General features: G+C 58.2%; 1 long non-coding RNA gene across 1 annotated transcript; it reads right to left on the reverse strand.

The window, feature by feature from the left end:
* Positions 1-4,411: 4,411 nt before the first annotated feature.
* Positions 4,412-15,621, reverse strand: LOC140475301 (uncharacterized). Its single transcript, XR_011959851.1, has 3 exons — positions 15,366-15,621; positions 9,504-9,608; positions 4,412-4,503 (listed from the first exon to the last, which is right to left on the reverse strand). It is a non-coding gene; the product is annotated as an uncharacterized lncRNA (long non-coding RNA).
* Between the last annotated feature and the right edge of the window lie 3,794 nt (positions 15,622-19,415).

Consider the following 19,415-nt stretch of genomic DNA (forward strand, 5'->3'; position numbering starts at 1 on the left):
CAGGGTGAGGGAGAGACAGAGAGAGTGAATGTGTCGGGGTGAGGGAGAGACAGAGAGAGTGAATGTGTCGGGGAGAGGGAGAGACAGAGAGAGTGAATGTGTCAGGGTGAGGGAGAGACAGAGAGAGTGAATGTATCGGGGTGAGGGAGAGACAGAGAGAGTGAATGTGTCGGGGAGAGGGAGAGACAGAGAGAGTGAATGTGTGAGGGAGGGTGATGGAGAGAGTGAATGTGTGAGGGAGGGTGATGGAGAGAGTGAATGTGTGACGGAGGGTGATGGAGAGAGTGAATGTGAGAGAAAGAGGGAGATGGAGAGAGTGATTGTGTGAGGGAGGGAGATGGAGAGAGTGAATGTGTGAGGGAGGGAGATGGAGAGAGTGATTGTGTGAGGGAGGGTGATGGAGAGAGTGAATGTGTGAGAGAGGGAGATGGAGAGAGTGAATGTGTGGGGGAGGGAAATGGAGAGAGTGAATCTGTGAAAGAGGGAGAGGGAGAGAGTGAATGTGTGAGGGAGGTTGATGGAGAGAGTGAATGTGAGAGCGAGGGAGATGGAGAGAGTGAATGTGTGAGGGAGGGTGATGGAGAGAGTGAATGTGAGAGGGAGGGTGATGGAGAGAGTGAATGTGAGAGAGAGGGAGATGGAGAGAGTGATTGTGTGAAAGAGGAAGAGGGAGAGAGTGAATGTGTGAGGGAGGGAGACAGAGAGAGTGAATGTGTGAGAAAGGGAGATGGAGAGAGTGAATGTGTGAGGGAGGGAGATGGAGAGAGTGAATGTGTGAGGGAGGGTGATGGAGAGAGTGAATGTGTGAGGGAGGGAGATGGAGAGAGTGAATGTGTGAGAGAGGGAGATGGAGAGAGTGAATGTGTGAGAGAGGGAGATGGAGAGAGTGAATGTGAGAGGGAGGGAGATGGAGAGAGTGAATGTGTGAGGGAGGGTGATGGAGAGAGTGAATGTGTGAGGGAGGGAGATGGAGAGAGTGAATGTGTGAGGGAGGGAGATGGAGAGAGTGAATGTGTGAGGGAGGGAGATGGAGAGAGTGAATGTGAGAGAGAGGGAAATGGAGAGAGTGAATGTGTGAGGGAGGGAAATGGAGAGAGTGAATGTGTGAGGGAGGGTGATGGAGAGAGTGAATGTGACAGAGAGGGTGATGGAGAGAGTGAATGTGAGAGAGAGGGAGATGGAGAGAGTGAATGTGAGAGGGAGGGTGATAGAGAGAGTGAATGTGTGAGGGAGGGTGATGGAGAGAGTGAATGTGTGAGGGAGGGGGATGGAGAGAGTGAATGTGTGAGGGAGGGTGATGGAGAGAGTGAATGCGTGAGGGAGGGAGATGGAGAGAGTGAATGTGAGAGGGAGGGTGATGGAGAGAGTGAATGTGAGAGGGAGGGAGATGGAGAGAGTGAATGTGTGAGAGAGGGAGATGGAGAGAGTGAATGTGTGAGGGAGGGTGATGGAGAGAGTGAATGTGTGAGGGAGGGAGATGGAGAGAGTGAATGTGAGAGAGAGGGTGATGGAGAGAGTGAATGTGAGAGAGAGGGAGATGGAGAGAGTGAATGTGAGAGGGAGGGTGATAGAGAGAGTGAATGTGTGAGGGAGGGTGATGGAGAGAGTGAATGTGTGAGGGAGGGAGATGGAGAGAGTGAATGTGTGAGGGAGGGTGATGGAGAGAGTGAATGTGTGAGGGAGGGATATGGAGAGAGTGAATGTGAGAGGGAGGGAGATAGAGAGAGTGAATGTGTGAGAGAGGGAGATGGAGAGAGTGAATGTGTGAGGGAGGGTGATGGAGAGAGTGAATGTGAGAGGGAGGGTGATGGAGAGAGTGAATGTGAGAGGGAGGGAGATAGAGAGAGTGAATGTGTGAGAGAGGGAGATGGAGAGAGTGAATGTGTGAGGGAGGGTGATGGAGAGAGTGAATGTGAGAGGGAGGGTGATGGAGAGAGTGAATGTGAGAGGGAGGGTGATGGAGAGAGTGAATGTGAGAGGGAGGGTGATGGAGAGAGTGAATGTGTGAGGGAGGGAGATGGAGAGAGTGAATGTGTGAGGGAGGGTGATGGAGAGAGTGAATGTGTGAGGGAGGGAGATGGAGAGAGTGAATATGTGAGGGAGGGAGATGGAGAGAGTGAATGTGTGAGGGAGGGTGATGGAGAGAGTGAATGTGAGAGGGAAGGTGATGGAGAGAGTGAATGTGTGAGGGAGGGTGATGGAGAGAGTGAATGTGTGAGGGAGTGTGATGGAGAGAGTGAATGTGTGAGGGAGGGTGATGGAGAGAGTGAAGGTGAGAGGGAGGGAGATGGAGAGAGTGAATGTGAGAGGGAGGGTGATGGAGAGAGTGAATGTGTGAGGGAGGGTGATGGAGAGAGTGAATGTGTGAGGGAGGGAGATGGAGAGAGTGAATGTGAGAGAGAGAGGGAGATGGAGAGAGTGAATGTGTGAGGGAGGGAGATGGAGAGAGTGAATGTGTGAGGGAGGTAGATGGAGAGAGTGAATGTGTGAGGGAGGGAGATGGAGAGAGTGAATGTGAGAGGGAGGGAGATGGAGAGAGTGAATGTGAGAGAGAGGGAGATGGAGAGAGTGAATGTGAGAGGGAGGGAGATGGAGAGAGTGAATGTGTGAGGGCGGGTGATGGAGAGAGTGAATGTGTGAGGGAGGGTGATAGAGAGAGTGAATGTGTGAGGGAGGGTGATGGAGAGAGTGAATGTGTGAGGGAGGGAGATGGAGAGAGTGAATGTGAGAGAGAGAGAGAGGAAGAGAGTGAATGTGTGCGGGAGGGAGATGGAGAGAGTGAATGTGTGAGGGAGGGTGATGGAGAGAGTGAATGTGTGAGGGAGGGTGATGGAGAGAGTGAATGTGTGAGGGAGGGAGATGGAGAGAGTGAATGTGTGAGGGAGGGTGATGGAGAGAGTGAATGTGTGAGGGAGGGAGATGGAGAGAGTGAATGTGAGAGGGAGGGTGATGGAGAGAGTGAATGTGAGAGGGAGGGAGATAGAGAGAGTGAATGTGTGAGAGAGGGAGATGGAGAGAGTGAATGTGTGAGGGAGGGTGATGGAGAGAGTGAATGTGAGAGGGAGGGTGATGGAGAGAGTGAATGTGAGAGGGAGGGTGATGGAGAGAGTGAATGTGTGAGGTAGGGAGATGGAGAGAGTGAATGTGAGAGGGAGGGTGATGGAGAGAGTGAATGTGTGAGGGAGGGAGATGGAGAGAGTGAATATGTGAGGGAGGGAGATGGAGAGAGTGAATGTGTGAGGGAGGGTGATGGAGAGAGTGAATGTGAGAGGGAGGGTGATGGAGAGAGTGAATGTGTGAGGGAGGGTGATGGAGAGAGTGAATGTGAGAGGGAGGGAGATGGAGAGAGTGAATGTGAGAGGGAGGGTGATGGAGAGAGTGAATGTGTGAGGGAGGTAGATGGAGAGAGTGAATGTGTGAGGGAGGGAGATGGAGAGAGTGAATGTGAGAGGGAGGGTGATGGAGAGAGTGAATGTGTGAGGGAGGGAGATGGAGAGAGTGAATGTGTGAGGGAGGGTGATGGAGAGAGTGAATGTGAGAGAGAGAGGGAGATGGAGAGAGTGAATGTGTGAGGGAGGGAGATGGAGAGAGTGAATGTGTGAGGGAGGTAGATGGAGAGAGTGAATGTGTGAGGGAGGGAGATGGAGAGAGTGAATGTGAGAGAGAGGGAGATGGAGAGAGTGAATGTGAGAGGGAGGGAGATGGAGAGAGTGAATGTGTGAGGGAGGGTGATGGAGAGAGTGAATGTGTGAGGGAGGGTGATGGAGAGAGTGAATGTGTGAGAGAGGGAGATGGAGAGAGTGATTGTGTGAGGGAGGGTGATGGAGAGAGTGAATGTGTGAGGGAGGGTGATGGAGAGAGCGAATGTGAGAGAGAGAGAGAGGGAGAGAGTGAATGTGTGCGGGAGGGAGATGGAGAGAGTGAATGTGTGAGGGAGGGTGATGGAGAGAGTGAATGTGTGAGGGAGGGAGATGGAGAGAGTGAATGTGTGAGAGAGGGAGATGGAGAGAGTGATTGTGTGAGGGAGGGTGATGGAGAGAGTGAATGTGTGAGGGAGGGTGATGGAGAGAGTGAATGTGAGAGAGGGAGGGTGATGGAGAGAGTGAATGTGAGAGGGAGGGTGATGGAGAGAGTGAATGTGTGAGGGAGGGTGATGGAGAGAGTGAATGTGAGAGAGGGAGGGTGATGGAGAGAGTGAATGTGAGAGGGAGGGTGATGGAGAGAGTGAATGTGTGAGGGAGGGTGATGGAGAGAGTGAATGTGAGAGAGGGAGGGAGATGGAGAGAGTGAATGTGAGAGGGAGGGTGATGGAGAGAGTGAATGTGTGAGAGAGGGAGATGGAGAGAGTGAATGTGAGAGAGGGAGGGTGATGGAGAGAGTGAATGTGTGAGGGAGGGTGATGGAGAGGGTCAATCTGGCCTGAGTTGGTAACGTTGAGGTTGGCTCCTGGGCATTACCCCATGATCCGGGAAATCCTCTCTGTGTGGGTCCTGTGTTTTTGTTCTGGAACAGACGGAGAGGGAGCTTGGGGTTAAAACATGGCCCCTGACTGTTCCCCCCACCAGCCTGAGGCCTCAGGCCTGAGGGCACCCCCTCTCCCAGCTCGGGCCCTGTTGCCAGGACATCCCAGAGATTTCCCAACCCTTCAGTACACAACATGGCAGCACGGAGAGGTCAGGGGTCAACCGCACCAAATCACGTGCTCAACTGGACATGGAACCATGTCCGAATGTCCACCTCAGCTCCCAGACTCCCGCACACTCCCCGTGTCCCTCAGTGTCTCCCCCCCAACAATCTATCCATCTCCCAGACTCCCGCACACTCCCCGTGTCCCTCAGTGTCTCCCCCCCATAAATCTATCCATCTCCCAGTCTCCCACACTCTCCCCGTGTCCCTCAGTGTCTCCCCCCCATAAATCTATCCATCCCCCAGTCTCCCGCACTCTCCCCATGTCCCTCAGTGTCTCCCCCCCATAAACCTATCCATCTCCCAGTCTCCCACACTCTCCCCGTGTCCCTCAGTGTCACCCCCCATAAATCTATCCATCTCCCAGTCTCCCACACTCTCCCCGTGTCCCTCAGTGTCTCCCCCCCATAAATCTATCCATCTCCCAGTCTCCCACACTCTCCCCATGTCCCTCAGTGTCTCCCTCCCATAAATCTATCCATCTCCCAGTCTCCCACACTCTCCCCATGTCCCTCAGTGTCTCCCTCCCATAAATCTATCCATCTCCCAATCTCCCACACTCTCCCCGTGTCCCTCAGTGTCTCCCCCCAACAATCTATCCATCTCCCAGTCTCCCACACTCTCCCCGTGTCCCTCAGTGTCTCCCCCCAACAATCTATCCATCTCCCAGTCTCCCACACTCTCCCCGTGTCCATCAGTGTCTCCCCCCCAACAATCTATCCATTTCCCAGTCTCCCACACTCTCCCCGTGTCCCTCAGTGTCTCCCCCCCATCAATCTATCCATCTCCCAGTCTCCCACACTCTCCCCGTGTCCCTCAGTGTCTCCCCCCAACAATCTATCCATCTCCCAGTCTCCCACACTCTCCCCATGTCCCTCAGTGTCTCCCTCCCATAAATCTATCCATCTCCCAGTCTCCCACACTCTCCCCATGTCCCTCAGTGTCTCCCTCCCATAAATCTATCCATCTCCCAGTCTCCCACACTCTCCCCGTGTCCCTCAGTGTCTCCCCCCCATAAATCTATCCATCTCCCAGTCTCCCACACTCTCCCCATGTCCCTCAGTGTCTCCCTCCCATAAATCTATCCATCTCCCAATCTCCCACACTCTCCCCGTGTCCCTCAGTGTCTCCCCCCAACAATCTATCCATCTCCCAGTCTCCCACACTCTCCCCGTGTCCCTCAGTGTCTCCCCCCAACAATCTATCCATCTCCCAGTCTCCCACTCTCTCCCCGTGTCCCTCAATGTCTCCCCCCCAACAATCTATCCATTTCCCAGTCTCCCACACTCTCCCCATGTCCCTCAGTGTCTCCCCCCCATCAATCTATCCATCTCCCAGTCTCCCACACTCTCCCCGTGTCCCTCAGTGTCTCCCCCCCCCCGATAAATCTAACCATCTCCCAGTCTCCCACACTCTCCCCGTGTCCCTCAGTGTTTCCCTTCCATAAATCTATCCATCTCCCAGTCTCCCACACTCTCCCCCTGTCCCTCAGTGTCTCCCCCCCATAAATCTATCCATCTCCCAGTCTCCCACACTCTCCCCGTGTCCCTCAGTGTCTCCCTCCCATAAATCTATCCATCTCCCAGTCTCCCACACTCTCCCCGTGTCCCTCAGTGTCTCCCTCCCATAAATCTATCCATCTCCCAGTCTCCCACACTCTCCCCGTGTCCCTCAGTGTCTCCCCCCCATAAATCTATCCATCTCCCAGTCTCCCACACTCTCCCCGTGTCCCTCAGAGTCTCCCCCCATAAATCTATCCATCTCCCAGTCTCCCACACTCTCCCCATGTCCCTCAGTGTCTCCCCCCATAAATCTATCCATCTCCCAGTCTCCCACACTCTCCCCGTGTCCCTTAGTGTCTCCCTCCCATAAATCTATCCATCTCCCAGTTCCCACACTCTCCCCATGTCCCTCAGTGTCTCCCCCCATAAATCTATCCATCTCCCAGTCTCCCACACTCTCCCCGTGTCCCTTAGTGTCTCCCTCCCAAAAATCTATCCATCTCCCAGTCTCCCACACTCTCCCCGTGTCCCTTAGTGTCTCCCTCCCAAAAATCTATCCATCTCCCAGTCTCCCACACTCTCCCCATGTCCCTCAGTGTCTCCCCCCCATCAATCTATCCATCTCCCAGTCTCCCACACTCTCCCCGTGTCCCTCAGTGTCTCCCCCCAACAATCTATCCATCTCCCAGTCTCCCACACTCTCCCCATGTCCCTCAGTATCTCCCTCCCATAAATCTATCCATCTCCCAGTCTCCCACACTCTCCCCATGTCCCTCAGTGTCTCCCTCCCATAAATCTATCCATCTCCCAGTCTCCCACACTCTCCCCGTGTCCCTCAGTGTCTCCCCCCCATAAATCTATCCATCTCCCAGTCTCCCACACTCTCCCCATGTCCCTCAGTGTCTCCCTCCCATAAATCTATCCATCTCCCAATCTCCCACACTCTCCCCGTGTCCCTCAGTGTCTCCCCCCAACAATCTATCCATCTCCCAGTCTCCCACACTCTCCCCGTGTCCCTCAGTGTCTCCCCCCAACAATCTATCCATCTCCCAGTCTCCCACTCTCTCCCCGTGTCCCTCAATGTCTCCCCCCCAACAATCTATCCATTTCCCAGTCTCCCACACTCTCCCCATGTCCCTCAGTGTCTCCCCCCCATCAATCTATCCATCTCCCAGTCTCCCACACTCTCCCCGTGTCCCTCAGTGTCTCCCCCCCCCCGATAAATCTAACCATCTCCCAGTCTCCCACACTCTCCCCGTGTCCCTCAGTGTTTCCCTTCCATAAATCTATCCATCTCCCAGTCTCCCACACTCTCCCCCTGTCCCTCAGTGTCTCCCCCCCATAAATCTATCCATCTCCCAGTCTCCCACACTCTCCCCGTGTCCCTCAGTGTCTCCCTCCCATAAATCTATCCATCTCCCAGTCTCCCACACTCTCCCCGTGTCCCTCAGTGTCTCCCTCCCATAAATCTATCCATCTCCCAGTCTCCCACACTCTCCCCGTGTCCCTCAGTGTCTCCCCCCCATAAATCTATCCATCTCCCAGTCTCCCACACTCTCCCCGTGTCCCTCAGAGTCTCCCCCCATAAATCTATCCATCTCCCAGTCTCCCACACTCTCCCCATGTCCCTCAGTGTCTCCCCCCATAAATCTATCCATCTCCCAGTCTCCCACACTCTCCCCGTGTCCCTTAGTGTCTCCCTCCCATAAATCTATCCATCTCCCAGTTCCCACACTCTCCCCATGTCCCTCAGTGTCTCCCCCCATAAATCTATCCATCTCCCAGTCTCCCACACTCTCCCCGTGTCCCTTAGTGTCTCCCTCCCAAAAATCTATCCATCTCCCAGTCTCCCACACTCTCCCCGTGTCCCTTAGTGTCTCCCTCCCAAAAATCTATCCATCTCCCAGTCTCCCACACTCTCCCCATGTCCCTCAGTGTCTCCCCCCCATCAATCTATCCATCTCCCAGTCTCCCACACTCTCCCCGTGTCCCTCAGTGTCTCCCCCCAACAATCTATCCATCTCCCAGTCTCCCACACTCTCCCCATGTCCCTCAGTATCTCCCTCCCATAAATCTATCCATCTCCCAGTCTCCCACACTCTCCCCGTGTCCCTCAGTGTCTCCCTCCCATAAATCTATCCATCTCCCAGTCTCCCACACTCTCCCCATGTCCCTCAGTGTCTCCCCCCAACAATCTATCCATCTCCCAGTCTCCCACACTCTCCCCATGTCCCTCAGTGTCTCCCCCCCATAAATCTATCCATCTCCCAGTTCCCACACTCTCCCCATGTCCCTCAGTGTCTCCCCCCATAAATCTATCCATCTCCCAGTCTCCCACACTCTCCCCGTGTCCCTTAGTGTCTCCCTCCCAAAAATCTATCCATCTCCCAGTCTCCCACACTCTCCCCGTGTCCCTTAGTGTCTCCCTCCCAAAAATCTATCCATCTCCCAGTCTCCCACACTCTCCCCATGTCCCTCAGTGTCTCCCCCCCATCAATCTATCCATCTCCCAGTCTCCCACACTCTCCCCGTGTCCCTCAGTGTCTCCCCCCAACAATCTATCCATCTCCCAGTCTCCCACACTCTCCCCATGTCCCTCAGTATCTCCCTCCCATAAATCTATCCATCTCCCAGTCTCCCACACTCTCCCCATGTCCCTCAGTGTCTCCCCCCAACAATCTATCCATCTCCCAGTCTCCCACACTCTCGCCATGTCCCTCAGTGTCTCCCCCCCCATAAATCTATCCATCTCCCAGTCTCCCACACTCTCCCCCTGTCCCTCAGTGTCTCCCCCCCCATAAATCTATCCATCTCCCAGTCTCCCACACTCTCCCCGTGTCCCTCAGTGTCTCCCCCCAACAATCTATCCATCTCCCAGTCTCCCACACTCTCCCCATGTCCCTCAGTGTCTCCCTCCCATAAATCTATCCATCTCCCAGTCTCCCACACTCTCCCCATGTCCCTCAGTGTCTCCCCCCAACAATCTATCCATCTCCCAGTCTCCCACACTCTCCCCATGTCCCTCAGTGTCTCCCCCCAACAATCTATCCATCTCCCAGTCTCCCACACTCTCCCCGTGTCCCTCAGTGTCTCCCTCCTATAAATCTATCCATCTCCCAGTCTCCCACACTCTCCCCGTGTCCCTCAGTGTCTCCCCCCATAAATCTATCCATCTCCCAGTCTCCCACACTCTCCCCATGTCCCTCAGTGTCTCCCCCCCAACAATCTGGATAAAACTCTCGTATTCCTGTGTTCCAGAGGGAGGTATTCTGACCCGTGGCACAGGAGGATCCCAGGAAGGCAGCCACACTTAACTGCGATGAAAGGAGACCATCAGGCCGACGATGAGGATGTAGAGAGTGAGAGAGATGAACACTGTGACCAGAATGATCCATATTCCGGACAACGAGCGCAGGATACCTGTGGTCAGGGACACACAACGAGAGAGAGAGTCAGCACTGGGTCGGCCCCAGGGGTTCAGGGAGATGGGCACAGGGTGACCCACCCACTGGGTCAGGGGCCGGAGGGGCTTACAGGGATAGGGAGGGGGTGTAGGAGGGTTACAGGGATAGGGAGGGGGTGTAGGGGGTTACAGAGATAGGGAGGGGGGGGGAGGGGGTTACAGAGACAGGGAGGGGGTGTAGGGGGGTTACAGAGACAGGGAGGGGGTGTAGGGGGTTAGAGGGATAGGGAGGGGGTGTAGGGGGGTTACAGAGACAGGGAGGGGGTGTAGGGGGGTTACAGTGATAGGGAGGGGGTGTAGGGGGTTACAGGGATAGGGAGGGGGTGTAGGGGGGTTACAGAGATAGGGAGGGGGTGTAGAGGGGTTACAGAGACAGGGAGGGGGTGTAGGAGGGTTACAGGGATAGGGAGGGGGTGTAGGGGGGTTACAGAGATAGGGAGGGGGTGTGGGGGGGTTACAGAGATAGGGAGGGGGTGTAGGGGGTTACAGGGATAGGGAGGGAGTGTAGGGGGTTACAGGGATAGGGAGGGGGTGTAGGGGGTTACAGAGATACGGAGGGAGGGGGTGTAGGGGGTTACAGGGATAGGGAGGGAGTGTAGGGGGGTTACAGAGATAGGGAGGGGGTGTAGGGGGTTACAGAGATAGGGAGGGGGTGTAGGGGGTTACAGAGATACGGAGGGAGGGGGTGTAGGGGGTTACAGGGATAGGGAGGGAGTGTAGGGGGTTACAGAGATAGGGAGGGGGTGTGGGGGGGTTACAGAGATAGGGAGAGGGTGTCGGGGGGTTACAGAGATAGGGAGGGGGTGTAGGGGGTTACAGGGATAGGGAGGGGTTGGAGGGGGGTTACAGAGATAGGGAGGGGGTTTTGGGGGTTACAGAGATAGGGAGGGTGTGTGGGGGGTTACAGAGATAGGGAGGGGGTGTAGGGGGTTACAGAGATAGGGAGGGAGGGGGTGTAGGGGGTTACAGAGACAGGGAGGGGGTGTAGGGGGTTACAGAGATAGGGAGGGGGTGTAGGGGGTTACAGGGATGGGGAGGGGGTGTAGGGGGTTACAGAGATAGGGAGGGGGTGTAGGGGGTTACAGAGATAGGGAGGGGGTGTGGGGGGGTTACAGAGACAGGGAGGGGGTGTAGGGGAGTTACAGGGATGGGGAGGGTGTGTAGGGGGTTACAGAGATAGGGAGGGGGTGTAGGGGGTTACAGAGACAGGGAGGGGGTGTAGGGGGGTTACAGAGATGGGGAGGGGGTGTAGGGGGTTACAGAGATAGGGAGGGGGTGTAGGGGGGTTACAGAGATGGGGAGGGGGTGTAGCGGGGTTACAGAGATAGGGAGGGGGTGTAGGGGGGTTACAGAGATGGGGAGGGGGTGTAGGGGGTTACAGGGATAGGGAGGGGGTGTAGGGGGGTTACAGAGACAGGGAGGGGGTGTAGGAGGGTTACAGAGACAGGGAGGGGGTGTAGGGGGGTTACAGGGATAGGGAGAGGGTGTAGGGGGTTACAGAGATAGGGAGGGGGTGTAGGGGGTTACAGAGATAGGGAGGGGGTGTAGGGGGGTTACAGAGATAGGGAGGGGGTGTAGGGGGTTACAGAGACAGGGAGGGGGTGTAGGGGGGTTACAGGGATAGGGAGGGGGTGTAGGTGGGTTACAGGGATAGGGAGGGGGTGTAGGGGGTGAGGGAGTGAGGGGGTGAGGGGTGAGGGAGTGAATGAGGGAGGGGGTTAGGGAGTGATGGGGTGAGGGAATGAGGGGGTGAGTGAGTGATGGTGATGGAGTGAGGGGTTGAGGGTGACAGAGTGAAGGGGTGAGGGAGTGAGGGTGATGGAGTGAGGGGGTGAGAGGGTGATGGGGTGCGGTAGTGAGTGAGTGAGGGAGTGAGGGGGGTGAGGGGGTGAGGTAGAGGGTGGAGGGGTGAGGGAGTGAGGGGGTAAGTTAGTGAGGGTGACGGAGTGAGGGGGGTGAGGGAGTGAGGGTGACGGAGTAAGGGGGTGAGGGGGTGAGGTAGTGAGTGAGTGAGGGAATGAGGGGTTGAGGGGGGTGAGGGAGTGAGGGGGGTGAGGGGGTGAGGGGGGTGAGGGGGTGAGGTAGTGAGGGGGGTGAGGGTGGGTGAGGGGGGTGAGGGGGGTGAGGGGGTGACGGAGTGAGGGAGGGTGAGGGGGGTGAGGGGGTGAGGTAGTGAGGGGGGTGAGGTGGGTGAGGGGGTGAGGGAGGGTGAGGGAGTGAGGGGGGTGAGGGGGGTGAGGGGGGTGAGGTAGTGAGGGGGGTGAGGGGGGTGAGGTAGTGAGGGGGGTGAGGGGGGTGAGGGGGGTGAGGGGGGTGAGGTAGTGAGGGGGGTGAGGGGGGTGAGGGGGGTGAGGGGGTGAGGGGGGTGAGGGGGGGTGAGGGGGGTGAGGGGGGTGAGGTAGTGAGGGGGGTGAGGTAGTGATGGGGGTGAGGGGGGTGAGGTAGTGAGGGGGGTGAGGGGGGTGAGGTAGTGAGGGGAGTGAGGGGGGTGAGGGGGGTGAGGGGGGGTGAGGGGGGTGAGGGGGGTGAGGTAGTGAGGGGGGTGAGGGGGGTGAGGGGGGTGAGGTAGTGAGGGGGGTGAGGGGGGTGAGGTAGTGAGGGGGGTGAGGGGGGTGAGGGGGGTGAGGGGGGTGAGGTAGTGAGGGGGGTGAGGGGGGTGAGGGGGTGAGGTAGTGAGGGGGGTGAGAGGGGTGAGGGGGTGAGGTAGTGAGGGGGGTGAGGTAGTGAGGGGGGTGAGGGGGGTAAAGTAGTGAGGGGGGTGAGGAGGGTGAGGGGGGTGAGGGGGGTGAGGGGGGTAAAGTAGTGAGGGGGGTGAGGAGGGTGAGGGGGGTGAGGGGGGTGAGGGGGTGAGGGGGGTAAGGTAGTGAGGGGGGTGAGGAGGGTGAGGGGGTTGAGGGGGGTGAGGTAGTGAGGGTGTGTGAGGGGGGTGAGGGGGGTGAGGTAGTGAGGGGGGTGAGGGGGGTGAGGGGGTGAGGTAGTGAGGGGGGTGAGGGGGGTGAGGGGGTGAGGGAGGGTGAGGGAGTGAGGGGGGTGAGGGGGGTGAGGGGGGTGAGGTAGTGAGGGGGGTGAGTGGGGTGAGGGGGGTGAGGTAGTGAGGGGGGTGAGGAGGGTGAGGGGGGTGAGGGGGGTGAGGGGGGTAAGGTAGTGAGGGGGGTGAGGAGGGTGAGGGGGGTGAGGGGGGTGAGGTAGTGAGGGTGTGTGAGGGGGGTGAGGGGGGTGAGGTAGTGAGGGGGGTGAGGGGGGTGAGGTAGTGAGGGGGGTGAGGGTGTGTGAGGGGGGTGAGGGTGTGAGGGTGTGAGGGTGTGTGAGGGGGGTGAGGGGGGTGAGGGGGGTGAGGGTGTGAGGGTGTGAGGGTGTGTGAGGGGGGTGAGGGGGGTGAGGGTGTGAGGGTGTGAGGGTGTGTGAGGGGGGTGAGGGGGGTGAGGGGGTGAGGGGGGTGAGGGTGTGTGAGGAGGGTGAGGGGGTGAGGGGGGTGAGGGGGGTGAGGGTGTGAGGGTGTGTGAGGGGGGTGAGGGGGGTGAGGGGGTGAGGGGGGTGAGGGTGTGTGAGGGGGTGAGGGGGAGAGGGGGGTGAGGGGGGTGAGGGAGGTGAGGGTGTGAGGGGGGTGAGGGTGTGTGAGGGGGGTGAGGGGGGTGAGGGTGTGAGGGTGTGAGGGTGTGTGAGGGGGGTGAGGGGGGTGAGGGGGGTGAGGGTGTGAGGGTGTGAGGGTGTGTGAGGGGGGTGAGGGGGGTGAGGGGGGTGAGGGGGTGAGGGGGGTGAGGGGGGTGAGGGGGTGAGGGGGTGAGGGGGGTGAGGGGGGTGAGGTAGTGAGGCGGGTGAGGGGGTGAGGGGGGTGAGGTAGTGAGGGGGGTGAGGGGGTGAGGGGGGTGAGGGGGGTTCGGGGTAGTGAGGGGTAGTGAGGGGGGTGAGGTAGTGAGGGGGGTGAGGGGGTGAGGGGGTGAGGGGGTGAGGGGGGTGAGGGGGATGAGGGGGGTGAGGTAGTGAGGAGGGTGAGGGGGTGAGGTAGTGAGGGGGGTGAGGGGGGTGAGGTAGTGAGGGGGGTGAGGTAGTGAGGGGGGTGAGGGGGGTGAGGTAGTGAGGGGGTGAGGGGGGTGAGGGGGGTGAGGTAGTGAGGGGGGTGAGGGGGGTGAGGTAGTGAGGGGGGTGTGGGGGGTGAGGGGGGTGAGGGGGGTGAGGGGGGTGAGGGGGGTGAGGGGGGGTGGAGGAGGGTGAGGGGGTGAGGGGGGTGAGGGGGGTGAGGGGGGTGAGGGGGGGTGAGGAGGGTGAGGGGGTGAGGGGGGTGAGGGGGGGTGAGGGGGTGATGGGGGTGAGGAGGGTGAGGGGGTGAGGGGGTGAGGGGGGGTGAGGAGGGTGAGGGGGTGAGGGGGTGAGGGGGGGTGAGGGGGGTGAGGGGGGGTGAGGGGGGTGAGGGGGGTGAGGTAGTGAGGGGGGTGAGGGGGGTGAGCGGGGTGAGCGGGGTGAGGGGGGGTGAGGGGGTGAGGGGGTGAGGGGGGGTGAGGGGGGGTGAGGGGGGGTGAGCGGGGTGAGGGAGGTGAGGGGGGTGAGGGGGGTGAGGGGGGGTGAGGGGGGGTGAGGGGGTGAGGGGGGTGAGGGGGGTGAGGTAGTGAGGGGGGTGAGGTAGTGAGGGGGGTGAGGGGGGGTGAGGGGGGGTGAGGGGGGTGAGGGGGTGAGGGGGGGTGAGGGGGGGTGAGGGGGGTGAGGGTGGTGAGGGTGGTGAGGGGGGGTGAGGGGGGTGGGGGGGTGAGGGGGGGTGAGGGGGGTGAGGGGGTGAGGTAGTGAGGGGGGTGAGGGGGGTGAGGGGGGTGAGGGGGTGAGGGTGGGTGAGGGGGGTGAGGGGGGGTGAGGGGGGGTGAGGGGGGTGAGGGTGGGTGAGGGTGGGTGAGGGTGGGTGAGGGGGGGTGAGGGGGGTGAGGGGGTGAGGGGGGGTGAGGGGGGGTGAGGGGGGTGAGGGTGGTGAGGGGGGGTGAGGGGGGTGGGGGGGTGAGGGGGGGTGAGGGGGGTGAGGGGGGTGAGCGGGGTGAGGGGGGTGAGGGGGGGTGAGGGGGTGAGGGGGTGAGGGGGGGTGAGGGGGGGTGAGGGGGGGTGAGCGGGGTGAGGGAGGTGAGGGGGGTGAGGGGGGTGAGGGGGGGTGAGGGGGGGTGAGGGGGTGAGGGGGGTGAGGGGGGTGAGGTAGTGAGGGGGGTGAGGTAGTGAGGGGGGTGAGGGGGGGTGAGGGGGGGTGAGGGGGGTGAGGGGGTGAGGGGGGGTGAGGGGGGGTGAGGGGGGTGAGGGTGGTGAGGGGGGGTGAGGGGGGTGGGGGGGTGAGGGGGGGTGAGGGGGGTGAGGGGGTGAGGTAGTGAGGGGGGTGAGGGGGGTGAGGGGGGTGAGGGGGTGAGGGTGGGTGAGGGGGGTGAGGGGGGGTGAGGGGGGGTGAGGGGGGTGAGGGTGGGTGAGGGTGGGTGAGGGGGGTGAGGGGGGGTGAGGAGGGTGAGGGGGGTGAGGGGGTGAGGGTGGGTGAGGGGGGGTGAGGGGGGTGAGGGGGGGTGAGGGGGGTGAGGGGTAGTGAGGGGGGTGAGGGGGGTGAGGGGGGTGAGGTAGTGAGGGGGGTGAGGGGTGTGAGGGGGGTGAGGGGGGGTGAGGTAGTGAGGGGGGTGAGGGGGTGAGGGTGGGTGAGGGTGGGTGAGGGGGGTGAGGGGGGTGAGGGGGGTCCCGAGCCCAGCCCCCTTCTCCCTTACCTGGTGCGTGGACCTGCAGCTTCACCTTGTAGACGGTGTTGCCCATCCTGCAGATGTAGGTGCCCGCGTGGTAGACCTCCACCCTCCCGATCACCAGGGTGGCACCCCTCTGCAGAGAGATCCCATACCCCTGGTGGAGTCTGCCCTTCATCACGAGCTGGGGACGCTGAGACTGGCCCCTGTAGACGGCATACTCCACCCCACTGCACGGACTGACAAACAACTCTCCAATACACCACTGAGGGGTCTGGGTGGCATTCCCTGGGGGAGAGACAGAGAGAGAGAGAGAGAGAGAGAGTCAGACCGAGGGCCGGGCCCCGGGGGGGGGGGGAAGGGGGGGCGATAGTGGGGGGGAGGGGGGATTCAGTGACGGTAACACCATTGAACATCAAGGGGGCGATGGTTAGATTCTCTCTCAATGGGAACCCCCAGGATGTTGATAGTGGGGGGGGAGGGGGGGGATTCAGTGACGGTAACACCATTGAACATCAAGGGGGCGATGGTTAGATTCTCTCTCAATGGGAACCCCCAGGATGTTGATAGTGGGGGGGAGGGGGGGATTCAGTGACGGTAACACCATTGAACATCAAGGGGGCGATGGTTAGATTCTCTCTCAATGGGAACCCCCAGGATGTTGATAGTGGGGGGGGAGGGGGGGGATTCAGTGACGGTAACACCATTGAACATCAAGGGGGCGATGGTTAGATTCTCTCTCAATGGGAACCCCCAGGATGTTGATAGTGGGGGGAGGGGGGGGATTCAGTGACGGTAACACCATTGAACATCAAGGGGGTGATGGTTAGATTCTCTCTCAATGGGAACCCCCAGGATGTTGATAGTGGGGGGGAGGGGGGGATTCAGTGACAGTAACACCATTGAACATCAAGGGGGCGATGGTTAGATTCTCTCTCAATGGGAACCCCCAGGATGTTGATAGTGGGGGGGGGAGGGGGGATTCAGTGACGGTAACACCATTAAACATCAAGGGGGCGATGGTTAGATTCTCTCTCAATGGAACCCCCAGGATGTTGATAGTGGGGGGAGGGGGGGGATTCAGTGACGGTAACACCATTGAACATCAAGGGGGCGATGGTTAGATTCTCTCTCAATGGGAACCCCCAGGATGTTGATAGTGGGGGGGGAGGGGGGATTCAGTGACGGTAACACCATTGAACATCAAGGGGGTGATGGTTAGATTCTCTCTCAATGGGAACCCCCAGGATGTTGATAGTGGGGGGAGGGGGGGATTCAGTGACGGTAACACCATTGAACATCAAGGGGGCGATGGTTAGATTCTCTCTCAATGGGAACCCCCAGGATGTTGATAGTGGGGGGGGGGGGTGAGGGGGGATTCAGTGACGGTAACACCATTGAACATCAAGGGGGCGATGGTTAGATTCTCTCTCAATGGGAACCCCCAGGATGTTGATAGTGGGGGGAGGGGGGGATTCAGTGATGGTAACGCCATTGAACATCAAGGGGGCGATGGTTAGATTCTCTCTCAATGGGAACCCCCAGGATGTTGATAGTGGGGGGGAGGGGGGGATTCAGTGACGGTAACACCATTGAACATCAAGGGGGCGATGGTTAGATTCTCTCTCAATGGGAACCCCCAGGATGTTGATAGTGGGGGGAGGGGGGGATTCAGTGACGGTAACACCATTGAACATCAAGGGGGCGATGGTTAGATTCTCTCTCAATGGGACCCCCAGGATGTTGATAGTGGGGGGGAGGGGGGATTCAGTGACGGTAACACCATTGAACATCAAGGGGGCGATGGTTAGATTCTCTCTCAATGGGAACCCCCAGGATGTTGATAGTGGGGGGGGGAGGGGGGATTCAGTGACGGTAACACCATTGAACATCAAGGGGGCGATGGTTCGATTCGCTGTTTTTGAAGCTGGTCTTTGTCTCGAACTGATGTAGCCCCTCGTCAGCCCAAGCCTGGATATTGTCCAGACCTTGCTGTAGAGTGTGTGAGAGTGTGTGTGTGTGTGTGAGAGTGTGTGTGCGCACACGAGAGAGAGTGTGTGTGTGTGTGTGTGTGTGTGTGCGCGCACACAAGAGAATGTGTGTGTGTGACCGTGTGTATGTGTGCACACACAAGAGAGTGTGTGTGTTTGTGTGTGAGACCGTGTGTATGTGTGCGCACACGAGAGAGAGTGTGTGTGTGTGTGTGAGAGTGTGTATGTGTGCGCACACAAGAGAGTGTGTGTGTGAGTGTGTGACTGTGTGTATGTGTGCACACATGAGAGAGTGTGTGTGTGTGAGTGTACGTGTGTGTGCATGGGGTGGGTGTGTGTGGGGAGAGTGAGTGTGGGGAGTGTGTGTGTGAGTGAGTGAGTGTGTGTGAGTATGTGTGAGTGTGTGTGTGAGAGTCTTTGTGTGTGTATGAGTGTGTGTGTGTGAGTAACGTGTGTATGAGAGCATGTGAGTGTGTGTGAGTGTGTGCGTATGAGAGTGAGTGTGTGTGTATGAGTGTGTGTGAGTGAGTGAGTGTGTGTGGGAGTGTGAGTGTGTGGGAGTGTGTGTGTGTGAGTGTGTATGAGTGAGAGTGTGTGTGTGAGAGTGTGTGTGAGTGTGTGTGTGTTAGTGTATGTGTGAGTGCGTGTGTGTGTATGTGAATGTGTATGAAAGTGTGAGTGTGTGCGTGTGAGAATGTGTGTGAGATTGAGTGTGAATGTGTGGATGTGAGTGAGTGTCAGTGAGTGTGTGGGTGTGAGTGAGTGTGTGTGAGTGAGTGTATGCATGTGTGTGAGTGAGTGTGTGCGTGTGTATGAGTGTGCGTGTGCGAGTGTGTGTGAGTGTGTGTGTGAGAGTGTGTGTGAGTGTGTGTGTGAGAGTGTGTGTGTGAGTGTGTGTGTATATGAGTGTGAGTGAGTGTATTTGAATTTGTGAGTGTGTGTGAGTGTGAGAAAGTGTGTGAGCGTGTGTGGGTGTGAGTGTGTGTATGTGAGTGAGTATGTGAGTTTGTGTGTGGGTGTGAGTGAGAGTGTGTGAGTGAGTGTGTCTGAATGAGTGTGTGAGTGTGTGTGCGTGTGTGGTTGTGAGTGTGAGTGAGTGTTTGTGTGTGTGTGAGTGTGTGTGTACGTGTGTGTGAGTGTGTGTGAAGTGTGCGTATGAGAGTGTGAGAGTGTGTGTGTGTGAGTGAGTGTGTTAGTTAGTGTGTGTGAGTGTGTGAGTGTGAGTGTGTGAGTGTGTGTGTGAGTGAGTGTGTGTGAGTGTGTGTGAGTAAGTGTGTGAGTGAGTGTGTGTGAGTGAGTGTGTGTGTGTACGTGTGTGTGAGTGTGTGTGAAGTGTGCGTATGAGAGTGTGAGAGTGTGTGTGAGTGTGTGTGTGTGTGTGTGAGTGTGTGAGTGAGTGTGTGTGAGTGTGTGAGTGAGTGTGTGTGAGTGTGTGTGAGTGTGTGAGTGAGTGTGTGTGAGTGTGTGTGAGTGAGAGTGTGTGTGAGTGTGTGAGTGAGTGTGTGTGTGTGTGTGTGAGTGAGAGTGTGTGTGTGTGTGTGTGTGTGTGTGAGAGTGTGTGTGAGTGTGTGTGAGTGAGAGTGTGTGTGAGTGTGTGAGTGAGTGTGTGAGTGTGAGTGTGTGTGAGTGTGAGAGTGTGTGTGAGTGTGTGAGTGAGTGTGTGTGAGTGAGTGAGTGTGTGTGTGTGAGTGTGGAGTGTGGTGTGTGAGTGAGTGTGAGTGTGTGAGTGTGAGTGAGTGTGAGTGAGTGAGTGTGAGTGAGTGAGTGTGAGTGTGAGTGAGTGAGTGTGAGTGTGTGTGAGTGAGTGTGAGTGTGAGTGTGAGTGAGTGTGAGTGAGTGTGAGTGAGTGTGAGTGTGAGTGTGTGAGTGTATGAGTGTGTGAGTGTGAGTGAGTGTGTGAGTGTGTGTGAGTGAGCATGTGTGAGTGTGAGTGTGTGTGTGAGTGTGTGAGGTGTGAGGTGGTGAGTGTGTGAGTGAGTGTGAGTGTGAGTGTGAGTGAGTGTGTGAGTGTGAGTGTGAGTGTGAGTGTGGTGTGAGTGAGTATGAGTGTGAGTGTGAGTGAGTGTGTGTGAGTGAGTGTGAGTGT

This window comes from Chiloscyllium punctatum, unplaced genomic scaffold, assembly GCF_047496795.1.
Source record: "Chiloscyllium punctatum isolate Juve2018m unplaced genomic scaffold, sChiPun1.3 scaffold_1528, whole genome shotgun sequence".
In the NCBI taxonomy this organism is placed as follows: domain Eukaryota; kingdom Metazoa; phylum Chordata; class Chondrichthyes; order Orectolobiformes; family Hemiscylliidae; genus Chiloscyllium; species Chiloscyllium punctatum.